Genomic DNA, 19,481 nt, shown 5'->3' on the forward strand with positions numbered 1-19,481 from the left:
TATTCCTACCCTAATCATCTTTTTATTCCTCACATACCCATAGAAAGCTTTAGGGTTCTCCTGTATTCTATTTGTTAAAGACTGCTCGTGTCCTCTCTTTGCTCTTTTTAATTCTCTCTTTAAATCCTTCTTAGCTGATCTTTAATTCTCCATCCCCTCATCTGAACCATCTTGCCTTATCAACACCTAAGCCACCTTTTTCTTCGTAACAAGAGATGCAGTTTCCGCAGTAAACCAAGGTTCCCTTACCTTATCATTTCCTCCTGTCTGACAGGGACATACCTATCAAGGACACGCAATATCTGTTCCTTAAACCAGCTCCACACTTCCATTATCTGCATCCCCTGCATTTTGCTACCCCATTCTGTGCATCTAATTCTTTCCTAATAGCATTATAATTGCCCTTGCCCCATCAATAACTCTTGACCTGTGGCATGTACTTATTCCTTTCCATCGCTAAACTAAACTTAACTGAATTATGGTCACTCTCTCCAAAGTGCTCACCTACAACTAAATCAAACACCTAGTCTGGTTCATTACCAAGGACCAGATCCAATGTGGCCTCCCCTCTTGTCGGCCCTTCAACATAATGTGTCAGGAAACCCTCCTGTACACATTGGATAAAAACCGATTCATCCAACGTATTAGAGTTATAGCATTTCCAGTCAATTTTGGGGACGTTAAAGTCCCCCATAATGACCACTCTGTTACTTTCACTCCTATCCAGAATAATTTTGCTAATCCTCTCTTCCACCTCCCTGGAACTCTGCGGAGACCTATAAAAAAAAACTCCAAGCAGTGTGACCTCTCCTCTTCTGTTTCTAACCTCAGCCCACACTACCTCAGGAGACTTTGTCCTCATCAAAAGTTCACTCAGCCACCGTTATACTCTCCGCGACTAACATGACATGCATGGACCCATTGCAGAGCTTCAAACTCCATGAGGTAGCCATACTCTCTGACAGACAGACTCAGTCTGGAACTTCCTCTGTCCTTAAGACCTTATTCACTGCCTGCGCTCCTCCATTTTCCCTTTGCACGTTCCCTTTCCATCCCCCTCCACCTGCATCACTCCACGAATGGTGCTGTCAAGGGAAGAAGTCTGTGGATTATCCTCCCTAACCTTCTCTATCTTCCTTTAAGATGTATTTTAAAATCATTCTCTTTAATCAATTCTCTTTGATCATTCATGAAGCACCTTAGGAGATTTGCCATTGTGAAAGGTTCCATACAATGCAAGTAGTTGTTGTTATTGCTGTACATTAGGAGAAACAGGAATGATGCTTTCAAAATCCTAACAAGAAAGTCACTGACAGGTGTAGTGTGCAGGCCACCAAATAATAACATCACATTGGGATGGGCAATAAACAAAGAAATAACTATTGCCTGTAAAAATGGTACAGCTATTATCATGGGTGATTTTAATCTACATGTCGATTGGTTGAACCAGCTCAGTCAGGGTAGCCTTGAGTTTATTAAAGTGCATCCATGATAGTTTTCTTGAACAGTATGAAATGGAACTGACAAGGGAGCAATCTATCCGGCATCTGGCCTTGTGCAATGAGACAGGAATAATTAATGATCTCAGAGTTAGGGATCCTCTTGAAAGAAGTGATCACTGTATGGTTGAATTTAGAATACATATGGAGAGTGTGAAGATAAAATCCAATACCTGGGTCCTGTGCTTCAACACAGGGAACTACAATAGAATGTGGGAGAACTTGGATAAAGTAGACTGGAAACAAAGATTTTATGGTGGGACAGTTGATGAGCAGTGGAAGATTTTCAAAGACATTTTACAGAGTGCTCAGCAATGGTATATTCCAGTGTAAAGGAAGGACTGTAAGAAAAGGCACACTCTGTGATGGGTATCTAAGGAAAGCGATCAAATTGAAAGAGAAGGCATGCAAAGTGCCCAAAACCAGCCTGAAACGAGAACTGGGAAAACTTTAAATGTCAACAGAAAGCCACAGAAGAGCAAAAAAGAAACGTAAGATAGAACATGAGAAAAATAAACTAGCACAGACTATAAAGACAGATGGCAAATTTTATATTGAATGAGAAAAGAGTGGCTAAAGTAAATGTTGGTCCTTTGGAAAATGAGAAGGAACATTTACTTATGGGATCTCACAGTGGAGGAAACTAATATCTTGCCAATAATTAATGAAGAGACAAAGACAGGTGAGGATTTGGAAACTATCATGATTACGGAACAGCTAGTGTTGGACTGTTGGAGGTAATTGAGCTAATGACAGAAAGGTCTTCTGACCATGAGGGAATGCATCCCAGGGTACTAAAGGAGATGCCAGGAGAAATAGCAAATGCACTGGCAGTAATTTCCCAAAATTCACTGGATTCTGTGGTAGTCCCAGCAGATTGGAAAGCAGCAAAAGTGATGCCACGTTTTTAAAAAGGAGGTGGACAAAAGGTGGGGAATTATACACAAGTTAGCTTATTCTCTGTAGTGGGAAAGATGCTTGGTACTATTATCAAGGAAGGAATAGCAGGGAATCTTAATAAAAATTGTCCCATTGGACAGACAGAGCATGGGTTCATGTAGGGCAGGTTATACTTCACAAATCGTTTGGAATTCTATGAAGACATTTCGAGCAAGGTGGACAACGGGGACCCAGTGGATGCGGTGTACCCGGATTTCCAAAAGGCCTTCAACAAGGTGCTGTGCAAGAGGCTGTTGCATAATATAAAGGTGCATGGCATTAGGAGTAGAGTATTAGCATGGATAGAAGATTGGTGGACTAACAGGAAGCAAAGTGTGGGGATAAATGAGTACTATTCTGGCTGGCAATCAGTGACTAATAGTGTGCCTCAGGGATCAGTGTTGGGACTGCAATTATTTAGAATTGATACAGATGATTTGGAGTTGGCGACCACACGTAGGGTGTCAAAGTTTGCATATGAGACTAAGATGAGTAGCAGGACAAAGTGTGCGGAGGACTGTAAAACTTTGCAGAGGAACATAAATACATTGAGTGAGTGGGCAATGGTCTGGCATTTGGAATAGAATGTTCATAAATGTAAAGTCATACTGTTTGGTTGGAGTAACATTAATAAAGAGATTATTACTTGAGTTTTTAAAAGTTGCATCATTTGCTATGCAGGGGCACCTGAGTATCCTTCTGCATGAAGGTTGGTCACCAGGTACAACAATCAATTCGGAAAGCAAATGGAATTTTGGCCTTCATTGCTGAAGGGATTGTGTTTAAAAGCAGAGGTTGTATTCCAGCTGTATTGGGTACTGGTGAGGCCACACCTGGAGTACTGCATGCAGTTTCTGTCTCCTTACTTGCTCAAGGATGTACCGGCACTCGAGGGGGTGCAGAGGAGGTTAACTAGGTTGATTGCGGAGTTGAGGGGGTTGGTTTAACAGAGACTGAGTAGATTGGGATTATATTCATTGGAAATCAGAAGAATGGGAAATATATAAAATAATGAATGGAATGGATAAAACAGAAGTAGAGAAATGTTTCCACTGGCAGGTGAAGCCAGGACAAGAGGTCATCACCTCAAGATTAGAGGCAGCAAATTTAGGACTGAATTGAGAAGGAACTTGTTGACCTCTATGGAATTCATTGCCCAGGGAAGTAGTTGATGCTAGTTCAGTAAACGTTTTTAAAGCTAAGGTAACTTTTTTTTAAAGAAATAACTAATTAATTAAGGGATATGGTGAGAACGTTGGTAAATAGTTCTGCGTCCACGAAATGATTAGCCATGATCTTAATGAATGGCAGAGCAAGCTCAAAGGGCAGGAGGGCCTTCTCCTGTTCCTAGTTCTTTTGTTGTTATATTTTGCATTCCTCCCGCACTCTTGACTTTCAGGTGCTGGTGTTGGATTAGGATGGACAAAATTAAAATTCACAGAACACCAGGTTATAGTCCAACAGGTTTATTTGCAAGCACTAGCTTTGCAGCTTCTGCATCAGGTGGTTGTGTGATTTTTAACTTTGTGTCCTACACTTGTAACTGGTAAACAGCAACAAAAGCCACGAAGCAGTGCGCATGCTCCAGGCAACAATGGGCCCCTGGTGGTTGATGTCAGCGGAAGACCAATGGAAAGGCAGGGGCAGAGCTGGAGGACCTGGCGGGGCATTTGGTCCTCTGACCAATCAGAGTAAATGAGGGACTGGACTAGATTATACCACGTGATCATCCTCACGGTGGTTGCGGATGTGCGGGACCTGTGGATGGAGAGCTGTTGGTAAGGAAATAAATAAACAACAGGAAGTTGGACGGAAATGGTGTTGGCATGGGCTGAGAGGTTGTACAAACATTTGGTGCACATCGGAAAATACAAATTTGAAACTTACAGTCCCGTTTTTGCAGTAAACTGGAAAATAACCTCATCGTGTGATCGCCGCCATCTTTATTCGGGGCAAAGATTCACTCCTGATTCATTCCTGAAGAAGGGCTTATGCCCGAAACGTCTCTTCTCCTGTTCCTTGGATGCTGACTGACCTGCTGTGCTTTACCAGCAACACATTTTCAGCTCTGATTTCCAGCATCTGCAGACCTCACTTTCTCCTCAAAGATTCACTGGACACATGCGCTGCCGCCAGCTTTGTCGGGGACAAAGTTCAGAGGTGTGTATGTGCAGCCTTCCCTGGTAGCGAGTCATCGGGCAGGATTTACTCAGAGCACATTCAAACCCAGAGAAATGGATGTTTTTTTTTCTGGATTTGTTTCTTCATCCATTTAAATGATTTGGATGTGAATAGAGCCGGTATGGTTCGTAAGTTTGCAGATGACACCAAAATTGGAGGTATTGTGGACAGTGATAAAGGTTGTCTCAGAATTCAATGGGATATTGATCAGATGGGCCAATGGGCTGCAGAGTGGCAGATAGGGTTTAATTTAGATAAATGTGAGGTGCTGCATTTTAGAAAAGCAAATCAGAGCAGGACTCACACTGAATTGTAAGGTCTTGGAGAGTCTTGCTGAACAAAGAGACCTTGGAGTGCAGGTTCATAGTTCCTTGAAAGTAGAGTCACAGGTCGATAGGACAGTGAAGAAGTTGTTTAATATGCTTCCCTTTATTGAACAGAGCATTGAGTCGAGGAGCTGGACAAGACAATGGTTGGGCCACTTTTGGAATAGTGTTTCCAATTCTGGTCTCCCTCCTATCAGAAGGAGGCACTGAAACATGGAAGCTTTGAGAATAGATTTTCAAGGATGTTGCCAGAGTTGGAGGATTTGAGTTGCAGGGAGAGGCATAACAAGGTGGGGCCATTTTCCCTGGAGTGTCATAGGCTGAAGTGTGATGTTATAGAGGCTTATAAAACCTTGACTGGCATGGATAGCGTAAATAGACAAGGTGTTTACCTTGGGTTGGAGGAGCCCAGAACTAGAGGATATAGGTTTAAGGTGAGAAGGGAAAATTAAAAAGGGGCCGAAAGGGCAACTAAAATAGTAATATTTAAAATGCATTTAAATAGGAAGGGTTCAGCACGATGTCAGACAAGTGCTGGCAAATGGGACTAGATCAGATTCGAATATCTGGTTGGCATAGACGGTTGGACTGAATACTCAGATTCGGTGCTTGTCATCTGACTGTGGGATCATAAAAGTGAACACTGCTCTGATTCAACTCTGGTCTCCTTGATGTCCATTTGTTCATTATCTAGCTTCCGCAGTCTCTTGTGTGTATTTTTGCTCTGTTTAGTATTTTACTATTACATACACAGACCCTTTTGTAAATGAATTGTCCACTGATGCCCGGCTCATGACCATTTGCTGCTCATTATCAGTTTTTTTTCCACAATATCTTTGACAGTCATGAATTCATTTTTACAATAAACGAGTAGATTTCCCTTCTACTTCTGACAGTCAAATTCTGCACCATTTTCATTCCCTATAATTCATATTGCAATCCCTGAAACATCATGTGTATTTCTCCTCCACAGATACCAGTGATCATTGCCAAAGCCGTGTTGCCTGTGGAGAGGGTGATGTTTGACTTCCTTGTACAGCTGCAGTTTGAATGGTGAGGGCGCTTCCACAACGTGGTTGGGGAAGAGACGTTACAGATTATTCACTCAGTGATAGTGAAATGTAGAAGATATTGGTACAAATCAACATGTTTTTAATTTCACAATAATATTGAGAACTTTTGATACAAGGGCACAGCTGGAGAATATTATGCCCGGTGACCAAAACCATTGCCAAATAAGCAATTTTTCAGGAATGCCTTAAAGGAAGAAAGCAGATCTTAGAGGGTGGGAATTCCAGACCGTGTTGCCTTGAAATCTGTAGAAACAGTCACACAGCTGAACTCAAAAATAAACACATCATTGGGAGTCTAAACTAAAATGAGTTATTGAGATGTGAAAGGGTGTGTGGTCCAGGAAGATAGGAATGATTACAGCCAGGAATTAAGTCAAGTGTGTGAAAGTAAATTGTTGTTGCTTATAAATGGGAGCCTTTTGATGGATCAGCAAGTTCCATCAAATCCACTCTCTGGATTCATTTACGAAGGAGTTGGATAGAGCTCTCAAAGATAGTGGAATCAAGGGTTATGGAGATAAGGCAGGAACAGGATACTGATTAGGAATGATCAGCCATGATTATATTGAATGGCGGTGCAGGCTCGAAGGGCTGAATGGCCTACTCCTGCACCTATTGTCTATTGTCTATTGTTCTGGTACAAGTGAGCACTTGGGTGGTCGAGTTTTCAATATTCTGGAGATTATAGGGAGGGTGATTGTGGGATGCTGGCCAGGAGTGGGTTTAGATAATGAAATCTAGAGTTAATAAAATGAATGAATGAGAGTTTCAGTAAATGAGCTGAGACTGTGGTGAAGTCAGGTGATATCACTGAAGTCGAAATAGTGGTCTTGGAGTGGGACTGGGCTGTCACCCTCAGCTCTGGGATTCAGCTGTTTGTCAGTTTGTGAATCAAGTCTGTAACAAGCTCAGGAGCTGATTGGCCCTGGAAGCACCCAAACTGGGCGTCACTGAGCAGGTTATTATGAGCATGTGCTTGACAGCACTGTTGATGACAACTTCTATCACTTCACTGCTGAGCGAGTGTGGTCTGATGGAGGGAAATTGGCTGGGTTGGATGTGTCCTGCGTTTTTGTGTTGAACAACACTGGGAAACATTTCCCAATGTGGTACATGCCAGTGCTGGAGCAGTAGTTGTCTTGGTGGGCAGCAAGTTCTGGAGAAGAAAGTGAGGACTGCAGATGCTGGAGATCAGAGCTGAAAATGTGTAGCTGGAAAAACGCAGCAGGTCAGGCAGCATTCAGAAACTCATTCCTGAAGAAAGGCTCATGCCCGAAACGTCAATTCTTCTGCCCCTTGGATGCTGCCTGACCTGCGTGCGCTTTTCCAGCAACACATTTTCAGTAAGTTCTGGAGCACAGCCATCAGTATTATTGCCACAATGCTGGCAGGGCCCATAGCCTTTACACTACTTCTCCATTTCTTGATCTGATTTGAAATGAGTTTTCAACCAATTCGATTCACATCTGTGATGTCATGGACAAATAGAGAAGGCTCATCCACTTGGCACTGCTGGCTGAAGATTGCTGCAAATGCTGTTGTCTTATCTGTTTAATGAATGTGTGAGGCCCCTCCATCAGTAAGGGTGGGGATATCTGTGATGCTTCCTGCAGTGAGTTGTTTAATTGCCCATCACCATTCCTGACTAGGTGTGGCAGAACTCAGATCTGATCCATTGGTTGTTGGATCACATAGTTGTATTTGGTGTTGCTTGCACCGTAGCTTCACCAGGTTGGCACCATATTTTTAGGTATGCCTGGTATTGCTCCTGGCATGCCCTGCGGAACTCTCCATTGAGCCAGGATTGATCCCCTGGCTTGATGTTAATGGTTGAGTGAGGGGATATCACAGGCCATGAGATTTCAGATTGAGCTGGAGTCCAGTTCTGCTGCTGTTGTTGGCCCACAGTGAGACGGAAGTTGCTGGGCCACGAGGGCTGATTGTGTTGTTGTATTTCCAGTGCATTGGTAGATGTAATGTGATTCATTCAGTTTCATTCCTTTGTTGAGACTGTGCAGTGATTAATACAATGAGTGATTTGGTGGGCCACTGTCAGGAATGCAACTTTTAAAAAAAGGCTTTGTGATTTACACATGAAAGAAGTGAAACTATCATGGTATTCGAACAGATGAAAGACTCAACAGACAATCAAGGTATTTTTCAATGGATAATTTCAGTTACATCACACTAAAGTTTTGCTATAAATTCCGTGCCTTAGAATTGTGCCCTCCACAATCTTCTGATGAAGGAGCGGAGCTCCAAAAGCTAGTGTGCTTCCAATTAAACCTGTAGGACTATAACCTGGTGTTGTGTGATTCTTAACTGAGAATATTACAGCACTACTAACAGGGCTGCATTTAAACAGGCTCAGTCCAGTTAATCAATACATTCGGAAGGATTTCCTCCAAGGTTGATGACACAATATTAGTCAAAACCATCAACTTCAACCTGCAATGTTGTTATTAACAAAAACTTTAGACTGACACAAAACTCCCCACCCCAATGCAATGTGGTCACCGGGCCCGACCCAGGAACTGGAACTGCGACTCAAAACTGTGATCTCCAAGGAAGAGAGCAAACACAATTCTGACAGATTAGTCCTCAAAGATGAGTAGCAAGTTTGAGACAAGGCAGGTGGTATGCCGCCTTGCACTTAGCTGAATTGCATTTCTTATTTACAATTGTGTTTTGCAAAGTATAAAGAACTGTGTTTTCCATGGTTGGGGAGTTTTATCCTCGTTGATCACAGTTGCTGCCTCTTGCTCCCCAAGTCAAATCATAGGATCGATAACAAAACAATAAACTGCAGGTGCTGTAGATCTGAACCCCAGAAACAAAGTGCTGGAGAAACTCAGCAGTTCTGAGGGCATCGGTGAAGAGAAAAAAATGTTATATTTCAAGTTCACTGACTCTTCGTCTGAACGGACAAAAGGTCATGAGACTTTGAACTTACAATGTTTTACTCCCCTCAGAGATGCTGCTGGACCTGCGGTTCTCCAGCACTGTGCTTTCTATATTGAACTTTATTTACAAAACAGATTGGAAAATGCTAATCTGCAAAAGTGAAAGGTTCATTGCAAACATGAGCATTGTATCTACACTTGAGTTACACAAGCACGCCTCAGTTTAAAAACAAGATTTAACTCAAAGTAGTATTCCATCTCAAAATTAGCCGAGTTACACCAGTAATAAAGCTCATCCACCCAATGAGGCACTTCAGCACAACATCCTGCAGTGTTACACACAGCCACCTTTGCCAAAGAATGATCACATGTCACAAAATTGAAGGCCAAGTGCATGTCTCTTTAAAGGAGCTGAAGTCAAACTCTCAATTTTTGGAAGGATTTTTATTAAACCTCATTGAACATTTAAATCTCAGAGCATAATCTTTGCATTTTTAAACAAAGTGTGTGGGAAACACCCCACATCTTGCTAAAGGTTCAGTTCGGCCTGATACATAGAGTCAAAGGTCAAGCCAACATCACACTTTCCATTCACTTCTACAAAGGGCTGACATCACATTTCCTCAGGATTTAAAGTATTTTATAAATTGTTTGTAAAATCATTGTCACGTTAAAGAACTGGACAATAAATGTCATTGTATACAATAAGAGTGAAGCCTGTGACAGCAGATTTAGCTTTGGAGGGCAGTTTATGCACTTTCGAAATTCTGGGAGCACTTTGGGAGACTGCTCCCAGATGGTGATAGTGAGCATATCTGGAATATACTGTTTATATTTGGGAATCCTTGAGAGACAATCTGTGGTTGCACTAATACTTGGTTTGCGTTGGTGTACAGTAAGCAATTCATAAAGTTACTTATGTATTGTTGTTGACTACCTGAATGGTATTCAAATCTGCCAGGTTGCCTTCAATCGTGTGAATGCATCTATTGTAAATATTTAGAATATTCCAGAACTGCCCCGTGCATGCAAATTCAGGGGGGACAAAAAATCACATTGAGTAATTTGAAATTAAGAATCCAAGAGGACTTAACCACTGAAGTATTAAATTCAAATAGTTAAATGGAGTGCTCACATTTAAAATACCTGTTATCCATAGGAATCGATGGACTGACAGAATTGGCATCACATTCCTGGCTGGGGAGTGTGAAATGTGCTTTGATAAAGTCACCTGCATTTACCAACAATAATTTGGCAAGCTCGGAAATTTAAGAAACAATACGAGCTTCATTGCTGCTCCAGTCGGGTCCCAAGCTCTGTGAAAAAGATAACAATGTTCAGGTTTATTGCATACACTCTGAAACACGTGTTTCTTCTACAGATCCTGCAAGTTTCCCCAATGAGCATTATCCATCCAAATGATGTTGATCACTATGGCCAACTCATTTCTTTCCGAGGCTCTATAGCCTGAAGAGTGACTAGAAGCAATTACTCCACATATGTGGGAACATTACCGACGAGGATGTTTTCCTTCAGAATTGATTTCCATATATTCAGTGCCCAGAAAAGATAAAAAGCTTGTTACCTTTTATAGAGCAATGATTCAGTGGGAGTAAAACACCAACCTTTTCTTGCTTAATAATAACGCTGCCTAAATTTTAAAAATGAACACTTCTTAGTAGTTCACTAGATCCTAACAAAATATTTTGTGCTAAACAAATCACATGATACATAGTTATTCAGATAATAAAACAAGTTTGGTCATTGAAGAACGCAGAGGAAAAGGTCATGAAATAATGTGAGTTTGATATACCTCAATCATCATTTCAAGTGCATTCTCTGCATAAATTCCCCTTTTCCTCCTCAAAGTATTTAACTTCTTGAATAATTGAGAGAATGAAGTCACAGTTGTACAACACAAAATCAGACCCTTCAGTCCGACTTGCCCATGCTGACCAGATATTCAAAATTAATCTAATCCCATTTGCAAGCATTTGTTCCATATCCATCTTAAACCCTTTCTACTGATTATCAGTTTATTTTACTTTATCAGCACTTGAAATACTGACATTTTTTTTGTCCCAACATTGGTTAAAGAAATCATAAGTTCATTCATCCAAGTTAATTTTGTATTTTTCACAAAGAAACAAGTGAGAACAACATATAGCTGAGTGCAAAACAAAATACTGCAGCTGCACGATATCTGGGAACACTCGAAAGGTGAGGCACTGATACTGCACAAGTTTGTCAGCACGATTTCAATTCCTGACAATAATTTAGTAATGTCTTAGCCTTCACATAGTTAATGTAAATGTGAGATACCTGAATTTCATGTATTGGTTCCTATTGCACTTTTGAGAAGATTAAACCAAGAATAATTTTTGTTGCTCAAAGGAGAAAGTGACGACAAAAGAAGCTGGACATCAGAGTCAAAAAGTATTATGCTGGAAAAGCACAGCAAGTCAGGCAGCATCCGAGAAGCAGGAGAGTTGATGTTTCGGGCATAAGCCCTTCATCAGAAATCACAGGCTACAGAAAAATAACTGGCATTGACTTATGCCAATACATATGTAGCAGGGTCAGAGCATGTTACTATCAGATTAGAGACTAATTTCAGATTTGGTACTGTTCAGTGCAACTTTTCAGTATGATATTTACATATGTACCTAAAAGAGAAGTTGTCTTAAATTACAAGCTCTAGAATGATTATACGATTAAACCTGGAAATAATGCTAGTGAACAAGAATGGCAAAGTGAAGTCCCATCAGTATTGCCTTGGGCAGTGTCAAGTAAGAATTTGACAACAGAGTTGCCACTTTGGTGTAACCTGCAGTCTGGCCAAAATGCAGCAAAAATCTGTTCAATTTTATCTGCAAACTATTGAATGCAAAATCCTCCTTGCACAATAATAAGGCAGCATTTTGGGATGTCATTTTTAAAATATATTATTTTCAAAGTTACTCACAATTAAGAGTGATCACTTGGTGCTGTCTGCATAACACAGTACGAAAAGGAATTAACAAAAAAATCATTATAACCCAAATTCAGAGTCACTAATTCATTGATATTGCATGGGTCCAGCATTTATAAGTAATCAATTTTTAAAAATAAATACAGATACATTTACTAACTACATTGGAGTACAGTCAAGTTTCTTATTGAACAGTGACAGGATTGGAACAGAGTCCGCATGGATTTAAGAGAGGGGAATCATACTTAGCAAATCTACTGAAAGAATCTACAGAGTCGAATATCAAAGAAAGAAATTGCTGGACATTTAGTAAAGCTTATCATTTAACATGGTAGACTGGGTTTTGTGAAAGAGAAACTATATTTCACAAATTTACGACAGTTCATTGAGGAGATAACAAGCAGGGCTGATAAAGGGCAATCCAATGATGTTCTGTATTTTGATTTTAAAAATGTAAATCATAAGGTGCTACATAAAAGTTAATTGCACAATTTAGGAGCTCATGTTATCGGGGTAATGCATTGGCATGGACTGAGGATTGGTTAACCACACTGGCTGTTGCTGAGTCCTCACTTGGAGTACTGTATACAATGTTAGCTCCCATATTTAATAAAGGATAAATCAACATCGGAGACCATTCAAAAAAGATTCACTTAGCTGCTTCGAGGACGAAAGAGTTGACCTATCAAGAATAGATAAACAGGGGTGATCTTATGGAAACAAGATTCTGATGAGTTTGACAGGGTGGATGTTGACTAGATCTTCTAGCACCAGTGAAGTCTCAAACCAGGGGACATTACATAAGGGAACATTCATTTTAGAAAAAATAAAGAATTTTTTCTCTCAGTGAATGGCTAGAATTTTCTCGCCCAAACTTTTGTGAATGTTAAATGTGGGAGGGGAATGGTTGGGTTACTCTTCGGAGGGTTGTTCTGGCTTGTTGGGCTGAAGGGCCTGTTTGTTTCCACACAGCAGGGAATCTATGATTCAATCTCAAATTATTTTAAAAGAGAGCAGATAGATTTTTGAAATATTGAGCAGTTGAGGGCTATGCAGATCAAGCATAAAAGAGGTGTTGAGGTCTGGGTTGGCCTAGCCATGATCTGATAGAATGGGGGAACAAGCTGGATGGGATGAATGCCCTCGTCCTGCTCCGATTCCTTGAGGCTCCATTTCATGTTTTTTTGTCTCCAAAGAAGAACGCGATACAATGTGCTTAAGACTCAGATGTGAAAATGGGGTGTTTATGTACTGGTTCAGATGGCATTGATTCATCTATCACAGCTATACAGTCATGAGTAGGAAGGCAATTCCGTCCATGAATAAAGGAAATCTACTGCAGAGCTCACACAAAGGGAATTCTTACCCTCAGTAAACTCTCCCATCACATTACCCAAAATATCAGCTAAAGCATGACACACTGCGCATGCGTTAGCCAACAAAGGGACTCCGGGTGATTGATGTCAGCACCGGACCAATGAAAGGACGGTGGGCGGCGCTGGAGGACCTAGCGGGAGGTTGGTCCTCCAACCAATCAAAGTGAATGTAGGGCGGAGCTAAACTAAACCATGTGATCACCTTCGCGCGGCGCAGAGTCGCTGTAATGAAGGCTCGGGAAGTTATGGAGAGAAAGGATACGGTAAGGAAGGAAATAAACAGGGAAACCGGAGAAAAACTCTGTTGCTACGAGCGGAGAGGTTTTACAAACAAATTGTCGGAAAACACAAATTTGAACGTCCCAGTCCCGTGTTTGCAGTAAATGAGGAATGGCCTCAGAGCGGCTGCAGGCCTGAGTGAGCGCCGCCATCTTTATTCGGGACAACGATTCACTGGACACGTGCACTGCTGCCATCTTTGTAGGGGGCAAGGTGCAGCCAGGCGCATGTGCAGCCTTTCTCTGGTATAGAGTCATTGGGATCATCGCAGCCAATACTGCTCTGATTCACCTCTGGGCTCCCTCATCACCACTTTGTCAATATCTAGCTTCCTCAGTCTCGAACGATGGGCGTATTTTTGGTCTGTTTAGTATTGTATTATTACTTTTATAGACCCTTTGTAAATGAGTTTTTTCACTGCGGCCCAGCCCCTGACCATGTGCTGCTCTATTATCAGATTACGTTTTTCTTTTTCATTCCCTGTAATCCATTTTGCACTTCCTGAAACATTAACTGTGTTTCTCCTTCCACAGACAGCAGTGATTAATGCCAAAGCCCTGTTGCTTGTGGAGAGGGTGATGTTTGACTTTCTTGTACAGCTGCAGTTTGTGTGGTGAAGGTGCTCCCACAATGTGGTTGGGTAAGAGACATTACAGAGTATTCATTCAGCAACAGTAAAGATCTGACGATAATGTCCAAATCAACAACAGTTTGTAGTTTTATTATCATGCTTATAATTTCATAAAAATACGATTGATAACTTTAGATATCAGGCCAGAGATGGAGATATTCGGTCAGGTGACCAAAAGCATTGCCAAAAAGCAGGTTTTGAGGGATGTCTTAAAGGTAGAAAGCAGACCTGTGAGGTTTTTTTCTGCAAATTCCAGACCATGTTGCTTTCGTAACTGTAAATCAGCTACACAGTTGAAGTAATGAATGAACAAATCTTTGGGAGTCTCGAAGAAAATGGGTTGAGACCTCGACAAAGGATGTGTGGTGCAGGGAGTTAGGGATGATAACAGCCAGGAATCAAATCAAGAATGAGAATTTTAAATTGTTGTTGCTTATGAATAGGAGCCTTCTGACTGATGAACATGTTTGGGGAGAAGTGAGCACGTGGGCGATAGAGCTTTCATTTTTTTTCTTGAGATTACATGGAGGCCAGGAGTGTGTTTGGATAATTAAGTCTGGAATTAACACACGATGGATGAGAGTTTCAGTATATGAGCTGAGATAAGGGTAGAACCAGCTAGAATTAGTGATCTTGGATTGGGACTGGGCTGTCGCTCTCACCTCACCTCTGGGATTCAGCTGGTTGTCAGGTTGTGAATCAGACGGTAACACAATCGGGAGCTGAGTGGTCCTGGTGGAGCCTAAAATGAGTGTCGCTCAGATGGCTGTTGCTGAGCAGCTGCTGCTTGATAGCCCTGTTGATGACTACTTCCATCACTTTACTGCTGATCGAGTGTGGACTGACAGAGGGAAATTGCCTGAGTTGGATTTTCCCTGTGTTTTTGTGTTGAACATGCCTGGGCAATGTTCCACATTGTCGGTCGGTGCCAGTGCTGGAGCGGTACGTAGTTTGGTGGGTGGCAAGTTCTGGAGCACAAGCTATCACTACAAACCCATTAGATTACAGATTGTGCTGGAGTACAATCTGTAATCTCTGCTGCTGTTGTTATCCCACAGTGCCTCAGAGATATCCAGTTTGAGTTCCTACATCTGTCCCATTTAGCACAGTGTTAGTACCACTCAGCACAATGGAGGTTTTTCTCAACTTTAAGGTGAGGCTTTGTCTCCAAAAAGACTGTGGGATGGTCGCTCTTACCGATACTGTCATGGACAGATGCATTTGCAGCTGGCAGATTCATACTGATAAGATCTTTTATGTTTTTCCCTCTTGCTGGTTCCGTTACCACCTGCTGCAAACCCAGTTGAGCAGCTATGTCCTTGAGGACCCAACCAGCTCAGTCAGTAATCCTGCTGCTGAGCTACTCTTGGTAGAGGACATTGAAATCCTGTACCCAGAGTAGGCTTCTCACCATTTTACTACCTCCGTGCTTCCTCCAAGTGTTATTCAACATGGAGGATCACTGATTCATCAGCTGTGGGAGCACGGTACGTGGTAATCAGCAGGAGCCATGAGACTTCCTGGTGCCCAAAGTCAATGCTGAGTACTCCCAGGGCAAATGGTTTCTGTGTGTACACTACTGTGCCATCACCTCTGCCTGGTCTGTCCTGCTGGTGGGACAGGACATATCCAGAGATTTCAGGAGAAAGTGAAGACTGCAGATACTGGAGATCAGAGTGGAGAGTGTGGTGCTCGAAAAGCACAGCAGGTCAGGCTGATGAAGGGCTTAGGCTCGAAACGTCGATTCTCCTGCTCCTCGGATGCTGCCTGACCTGTTGTGCTTTTCCATCATCACACTGTCTATCTAGGGATGGTGATGGTGGTGTCTGGCCATTATCTGTAAGGGGTTACTCTGTGAGTATGACTATGTCAGGCTGTTCCTTGACTAGTCTGTGAGACAGCTCACCACGTTTTGGCACACAAAAAACCAGATGTTATTGAGCAGGATGTTGCAGAGTCGAGAGGGCTGATTTTGTGGTTGTATTTTCTACTGCCTTGTTAGATGCCAAGTGGTCCTTCCAGTTTCATTCCTGTGTTGAGACTTTGCAGTGATTAATACAGTGAGTAGCTTGTTGGGTGACTGTCAGGTTGGCAGGATTTTTTTCACCATTGACAATGGTTCCATGGAGATCAGGAGATTCCTAATTCGTTATTTTTTCTTGAATACAGATTCTACCATCTGCCGAACTGGGATGCGAGCAAGGACTTCAGTTGTACATTTTAATATTCTGGATAAAAGTTAAATACATTAGGTTTGTTCAATCATTTTAACTATCACTATCCCTGGTTTTGTTTCTTTGTAAAACACTGTCCATCATCCTGTCTCCTTCATCCTTCCCTCCAACAATAAGAGTAAAGAGCACAATGAGTTTCTCTGTCACTAAGACTGAGACAATCCGATCTGCTGCTTCCCTCCCTCCCACTATCCCACCAAGACAAACTGCCTCACATGGTGTTCCTGATTTTTGTCCTAAACTTACATCTTTCTCCAGTCTCTTGTCAAGTCTTATCAGAGCTCACCTTGATCTTTTACGAGTCTCGCTAAACTACAGACATTCCAATTCTGTTTCCTCTTCACTACTCCCCCTCGCCAATTCACAGGTATTGTTCCTTGTTCTGTCTGTCTGTCTGTCTTTTCTGGTTATGTTCTTCTCATCCATTCTGCAGAAAAAAAAACTAACATTTGACCTCACCATCATTTGTAAATCCTGCTCCATCTCCACTCTCCCTTTCCTTTCTGAATTCTTGTATTTGGTGTCCCTCAAGGATCTATCCTTAGTCCCTCCTGTTTCTCACCTACGCACTGCCAGGAGGTGACATTGTCCAAAAGCACAGTGTGAGGTTTCACATGTACACTGACGATGCCCAGCTCTCCCTCCCCATCATCCCTCTCCATTGCTCCACTGTTACTCAGTTACCAAACTGCTTATCACATTCCCACTACTCGATTGACTGCAATTTCCTCCAAAGAAACATTGTTACGGTTAAGCCCATTACCTTCAGTTGCTATTCCAAATTCCTTTCCCTTACTGCTGAGCGCCTCCCTCTCACTGGGTGCAGTCTGAGATAGAACTAGACTTCACAACATTGCTGTCATATCTGTAACCCCAAGGTGACCTTCTGATCAGACATCTACGCAATCACAAACACCAGGAATTCCAAACTCTCAAATGTTGCTTGTCTCCACCTCACCCCAGCTCCATTGCTACTGAAACCCCTTACCCGTGTCGGTGTTACCTTAAACTTGATGAATCTGAAATGAACCTTTGATTTCGTGACTGACCCAGAATCTGCTAGCTTTCAGTGTTTCCTGCACAATTACTCCTGGTCCCTTTGAGGTGCAGCTTTCTACAGTTTCCACCATGTAAATAGCACTCTGTTCTTTTATTATCCCCTCCAAAATGACCGACTTCACTTTTTCCCAAATTATACTCCATTTGACAATTTGTTGCCCCCTTCTCCTGTGCATCTCTCTCTCTTCACAATCCTCTTAGAACATTTCAGTTATGCCTTTTCCAGGAGTTCCCCCCCCCCACCCCTTCTAAACATTTACTGGGAGCACTGGGCAGTGTGAAGCATGCAGAGTTGCTCTGTTTTTAGAGATACTCTATGGGAGGAGCTTGCTGCCCATTGGTCAGAATGGAGGCAACGTGCCCATCGAGCTCCATGAGCCTTTCTCACCCCATGTCTTATTGATGAGGCACAGCGGCAGCACGGAAGGAAAAAAAAGAAGCAAATCCTGCTCTCCACATCTCACTGACTCTTGGAATATTCTGTCCCCTGTGTCAAAGATCTGCCCTGTTCAGTCACATGAAATTCCAAGGTGGAAACTCCTGGAAACCCACATAGATTTCCACCTGAACTGACTGCTGACCTCCACAAGGGGTAATGTGTCCATTCATCCTGGGCCAGGAGGAGGGGATGGTGCGAGTTTCTAACCTGAACTGACAGCGATGGATTTTATAAACTTGTATTACAGGATACTACAGGTGGACATTCAGATGGTAATCTCAGTCATTGTAACACCTAACTCTGAATTAGTCAATTCATCAGGACCTGGATATTCGCATTGTGTGTGAGTATTGTATTCCATCCGAATCCCATTTACTGCATGAAAGTTCTCCTTTGAATCTTCCCAAACCTTTAATGTGTGTCCTGAATTCCTTGTATAATGAGCTGATTGGTATAAGGTTTATTATTACAACGTGTAACTTTTCTAAACCCCTCTGTCACAGCTCCTCTCAATTGCCTTTGCTACAAGGAGAACACCTCAGTTTCCCCAAACCCCTGATTCCCCAATGTCTGTTTGCTTTCTATAAGGCACACATCAGGATTGTGTTGGAACATTCTCCACTTGCCTGCATCAGTGCACCCCCCAACACTATTAAAGAAAGTGAACATCCTCCAGGACAAAGCACTGTGCCTGAGTGGTGTCCCATCCACCACCTTCAGCATTCCCTCTCCCCATCCCAAAGACACAGTGGCATCACTGTGTAAAAGGTAAAGGCAGCATTGTCCTACCAGACCATAGGGCTGCTCTCTCATTAGGGAGGAAACTGAAGCCCCTGGAAGAAACCCATGCAGACACTGGGAGAATGTGCAAGTCCAAAAGAGACAGTTGTCCAAAGCTGGAATCGAACCTGGAGCCCTGGCAGCACAGCTAATCACTGAGCCACCCTAAAATTGTAATTTGATTCACAACTACCACTTCCTCTGATAGTTCATTCCACACATAAACCATTATCTGAACAAAAATAAAAAAAAATCCCAAACGCCTTTTTAAAGCCGTTCTGCTGTCACCTTAAAAGGTATGTACCCAGTCTTGAATCGCGTCCCTTCCTGGAAAGGACACCTGCTGTTCACGTCACTGATACCACCCCTCAATGATTTGAGAAACATCTAATAAGGTCACTCCTCAGCCTCCTGCGCACCAGTGAAAGAAGTCGTAGCCTATCCAGCCTCTGGTTATAATTCAAACTATCCATTCCCATCAACATCCTGGTAAATCTCTTCTGAATCTGCTCCAACTACATAATGTCCTCCCGATATCAGCATGACCAGAACTGGACACAGAATTCCAGATAAAGCCTCCCCAACATCCAAAGTAACGTCCCAACTCTAGTACTCAAAAGTCTGAGCAATGAAGGCAAGTGTGCTAGGCACCTTCTTAACTACCCTGTCTACATGTGACACAGACTTGAAAGACCCGAACCTCTCGGCCTCTTTGTTCCATATCACTACTCGAGGCCCTGTTTTTAATTAGTGTCAGTCTGCCCTCGTTTGTTTTATCAAGATGGAATATT

General features: G+C 42.3%; 1 long non-coding RNA gene across 1 annotated transcript in view; it reads left to right on the forward strand.

Moving 5' to 3' along the window:
• Positions 1-14,078: 14,078 nt before the first annotated feature.
• Positions 14,079-19,481, forward strand: part of LOC148142418 (uncharacterized) — a 313,258-nt gene continuing 307,855 nt past the window's right edge. Inside the window, exon 1 of the long non-coding RNA XR_015752092.1 lies at positions 14,079-14,187. This is a non-coding gene — a long non-coding RNA (uncharacterized LOC148142418). The remainder of the gene's footprint in view (positions 14,188-19,481) is intronic.

The sequence above is a fragment of the Chiloscyllium plagiosum genome, unplaced genomic scaffold, assembly GCF_037043375.1.
Source record: "Chiloscyllium plagiosum isolate Xiang-an unplaced genomic scaffold, Cpla_swu_hap1 HiC_scaffold_29, whole genome shotgun sequence".
Lineage (NCBI taxonomy): Eukaryota > Metazoa > Chordata > Chondrichthyes > Orectolobiformes > Hemiscylliidae > Chiloscyllium > Chiloscyllium plagiosum.